The sequence below is a fragment of the Paralichthys olivaceus genome, chromosome 5 (assembly GCF_024713975.1).
Source record: "Paralichthys olivaceus isolate ysfri-2021 chromosome 5, ASM2471397v2, whole genome shotgun sequence".
Classification (NCBI taxonomy): domain Eukaryota; kingdom Metazoa; phylum Chordata; class Actinopteri; order Pleuronectiformes; family Paralichthyidae; genus Paralichthys; species Paralichthys olivaceus.
Genome location: NC_091097.1, coordinates 22,671,733 through 22,674,232, shown reverse-complemented (window position 1 = coordinate 22,674,232; position 2,500 = coordinate 22,671,733). Strand labels below are relative to the sequence as shown.

General features: G+C 42.0%; 3 non-coding genes and 2 pseudogenes across 3 annotated transcripts; all 5 read right to left on the bottom strand.

Moving 5' to 3' along the window:
* Positions 1–78: 78 nt before the first annotated feature.
* LOC138410025 (5S ribosomal RNA) lies at positions 79–197 on the bottom strand. Its single transcript, XR_011242821.1, has one exon. It is a non-coding gene; the product is annotated as a 5S ribosomal RNA (ribosomal RNA).
* A 484-nt stretch (positions 198–681) lies between these two features.
* On the bottom strand, positions 682–800 carry LOC138408123 (5S ribosomal RNA). The gene has a single exon (XR_011241441.1). It is a non-coding gene; the product is annotated as a 5S ribosomal RNA (ribosomal RNA).
* Positions 801–1,290: 490 nt separating this feature from the next.
* LOC138409508 (5S ribosomal RNA) lies at positions 1,291–1,399 on the bottom strand (annotated as a pseudogene).
* A 484-nt stretch (positions 1,400–1,883) lies between these two features.
* Positions 1,884–2,002, bottom strand: LOC138408112 (5S ribosomal RNA). The gene has a single exon (XR_011241430.1). It is a non-coding gene; the product is annotated as a 5S ribosomal RNA (ribosomal RNA).
* A 490-nt stretch (positions 2,003–2,492) lies between these two features.
* The window catches only part of LOC138409506 (5S ribosomal RNA), a 109-nt pseudogene continuing 101 nt past the window's right edge, over positions 2,493–2,500 (bottom strand).

Sequence of the window (2,500 nt, the reverse complement as noted above, 5' to 3'; positions counted from 1 at the left end):
CAGTCTTTCCTGCTCTTTCCAAGAGGTGTCTCCTCTGAAGCAGCAGCAACAGCGCCCTCTGCAAAGAAAAGTCTAAAAAGCTTACAGCACCTGGTATTCCCAGGCGGTCTCCCATCCAAGTACTAACCAGGCCCAACCCTGCTTAGCTTCCGAGATCGGACGAGATCGGGCGTGTTCAAGGTGGTATGGCCGTAAGCGATTAACTCCACCCACAATACCTCCTTTATACATGTGAATCATCACCATCATCAATGGTTCTTCTGTTGCTTTGCAACCATAGCATCTTGATGTGTGGGTGGGTTGGGGGGGTCAATTGTTCCAAAATTAATCTCAAAGTGAAATTTTGTCATATCGTTGCAAGAAAAAAATCATTACAATTTTCAAAAATGACCTTCAGCAATATTGTCAGTGTTTCATATCCAGTTGTTTCCTTGATGCAGAGTAAACTCCCTGCTCTTTCATCGCTCTCTCCAAATAAGACAATTTGAAAATGATATGTTAATAAAACATGAATAAAGTAGTGTTTTGATTAGAAACAAATCTGATGAATGCTCACTCTCACCAATGATGTGAGGGTTCCATATTCTTTTTTCCTTTGATGAACAGTCTTTCCTGCTCTTTCCAAGAGGTGTCTCCTCTGAAGCAGCAGCAACAGCGCCCTCTGCAAAGAAAAGTCTAAAAAGCTTACAGCACCTGGTATTCCCAGGCGGTCTCCCATCCAAGTACTAACCAGGCCCGACCCTGCTTAGCTTCCGAGATCGGACGAGATCGGGCGTGTTCAGGGTGGTATGGCCGTAAGCGATTAATTCCACCCACAATACCTCCTTTATACATGTGAATCATCACCATCATCAATGGTTCTTCTGTTGCTTTGCAACCATAGAATCTTGAGGTGTGGGTGGGCGGGGGGGGTCAATTGTTCCAAAATCAATCTCAAGGTGCAATATTGTCATATCGTTGCAAGAAAAAAATCATTACAATTTTCAAAAATGACCTTCAGCAATATTGTCAGTGTTTCATATCCAGTTGTTTCCTTGATGCAGAGTAAACTCCCTGCTCTTTCATCGCTCTCTCCAAATAAGACAATTTGAAAATGATATGTTAATAAAACATGAATAAAGTAGTGTTTTGATTAGAAACAAATCTGATGAATGCTCACTCTCACCTTTCAGTGATGATGTGAGGGTTCCATATTCTTTTTCCTTTGATGAACAGTCTTTCCTGCTCTTTCCAAGAGGTGTCTCCTCTGAAGCAGTAGCAACAGCGCCCTCTGCAAAGAAAAGTCTAAAAAGCTTACAGCACCTGGTATTCCCAGGCGGTCTCCCATCCAAGTACTAACCAGGCCCGACCCTGCTTAGCTTCCGAGATCGGGCGTGTTCAAGGTGGTATGGCCGTAAGCGATTAACTCCACCCGCAATACCTCCTTTATACATGTGAATCATCACCATCATCAATGGTTCTTCTGTTGCTTTGCAACCATAGCATCTTGATGTGTGGGTGGGTTGGGGGGGTCAATTGTTCCAAAATTAATCTCAAAGTGAAATTTTGTCATATCGTTGCAAGAAAAAAATCATTACAATTTTCAAAAATGACCTTCAGCAATATTGTCAGTGTTTCATATCCAGTTGTTTCCTTGATGCAGAGTAAACTCCCTGCTCTTTCATCGCTCTCTCCAAATAAGACAATTTGAAAATGATATGTTAATAAAACATGAATAAAGTAGTGTTTTGATTAGAAACAAATCTGATGAATGCTCACTCTCACCAATGATGTGAGGGTTCCATATTCTTTTTTCCTTTGATGAACAGTCTTTCCTGCTCTTTCCAAGAGGTGTCTCCTCTGAAGCAGCAGCAACAGCGCCCTCTGCAAAGAAAAGTCTAAAAAGCTTACAGCACCTGGTATTCCCAGGCGGTCTCCCATCCAAGTACTAACCAGGCCCGACCCTGCTTAGCTTCCGAGATCGGACGAGATCGGGCGTGTTCAGGGTGGTATGGCCGTAAGCGATTAATTCCACCCACAATACCTCCTTTATACATGTGAATCATCACCATCATCAATGGTTCTTCTGTTGCTTTGCAACCATAGAATCTTGAGGTGTGGGTGGGCGGGGGGGGTCAATTGTTCCAAAATCAATCTCAAGGTGCAATATTGTCATATCGTTGCAAGAAAAAAATCATTACAATTTTCAAAAATGACCTTCAGCAATATTGTCAGTGTTTCATATCCAGTTGTTTCCTTGATGCAGAGTAAACTCCCTGCTCTTTCATCGCTCTCTCCAAATAAGACAATTTGAAAATGATATGTTAATAAAACATGAATAAAGTAGTGTTTTGATTAGAAACAAATCTGATGAATGCTCACTCTCACCTTTCAGTGATGATGTGAGGGTTCCATATTCTTTTTCCTTTGATGAACAGTCTTTCCTGCTCTTTCCAAGAGGTGTCTCCTCTGAAGCAGTAGCAACAGCGCCCTCTGCAAAGAAAAGTCTAAAAAGCTTACA